This window comes from Fragaria vesca, linkage group LG4 (genome assembly GCF_000184155.1).
Source record: "Fragaria vesca subsp. vesca linkage group LG4, FraVesHawaii_1.0, whole genome shotgun sequence".
Taxonomy (NCBI): Eukaryota; Viridiplantae; Streptophyta; class Magnoliopsida; order Rosales; family Rosaceae; genus Fragaria; species Fragaria vesca.
This window is the reverse complement of record NC_020494.1, coordinates 13,141,487-13,142,777: the sequence shown is the minus strand read 5'-3', so window position 1 is coordinate 13,142,777 and position 1,291 is coordinate 13,141,487.

The following is a 1,291-nucleotide window of genomic DNA, read 5'->3' as shown; positions in this document are numbered from 1 at the left end:
TTAACCCCGGCCACTCTGTATGAGGATCTGGCCCCCTAGAATTCGGTTCTTGTGCCTCGTGGTTTCGGCAACGCCCTTCTCAATTCTCACATTTCGCATCAGGGCCAAAATTGACACCTTCATTACTAATTATGTTGGTCGGAGCGGTGGTGACCTTGACTCGGTTGGTGACTTGGATGAGACATCAATTCAAATGGTGAAGACTGAAGAGACGATAAACAAACTCATAAAGCCAAAAACAAAGCCTCACTCTCACCTATGGTCGATGATATCGAGTCTCCGATGGAGGTTGCTCGACTGTTTAGGATTTGGGGATTGAGGCTGCTCGACTGAGTTTTAGTAGAAACGAAAGAGTGAGAAACTGAGTCGAATTGGGGCTCTCAGATTATAAGTTTAGATTTTATTTCTGCAATCGATCTAATGTGGTCGTTTCTAGACTAGTAATGTAGGTTCGCAAATATTAACCTATCATTGGATGACACCTATGTACTGTCGGGCTTTCGGGCTACAAATGCTTTCCAATTAAAGGAATTGGGCTTGGCCAGACACATTTGAAGAACTGGCTCGGCTCGGAAAAAATAGAAAAAAATTGAGTTCGGGCCGGATCTGCCTGTGTTTTTTAGAAACCTCCGGCTTTACATATGCCCAGCCTTAACTATGAGAGCAATTGCAGCGGTAGTGCGATTTGCCAAGGCAAAAGCTGGGACCCCATATTATGTAAAAAAACTCAATGCACCGGTTGTGTTTAGCCCGGGCAATTGATGGGCCCCGCGTCAAAAAAATTGCCCAGGCAATTTGATGGGCGATTCTCGGCAACCGGTTTGCTCGAGCAATTGGGTGGGCTCCACTGAAAAATCTGTTCCCTACTTCCCTAATCACATGTCAGTCAAACGGATATATTTTCAACGGTAAAAAAAATTTTAACGGCTCTTTGATTACAGCCATTAGATCTGAATCCTATGGCTATAATTAAATAGCAACGGCTGTATTTTTTTTTTTCTGTTTTCACTTAAAAATTTATACACCTGGGTTAAGAAAAAAAATCAGAAAACTCTCCTATAAATACTCATCCTCTTTCTATAATTTCTCACACCAAACTTTTCAAAGTTTACCTCTCCATCTTCTCCCTTCATCAATTTCAGCTTCTATTTCTTCTTATCTCATCCAACTATGGGAGATTCTAATTGCAATTGGCAAGAAGATGAGAAAATTCAATTGTGCGATTCTTGGGCTCGTGTAACCGTGTGTCCGATCACCGGCAAATCGATAAGTCTTTCAAAGTTATGGGAAA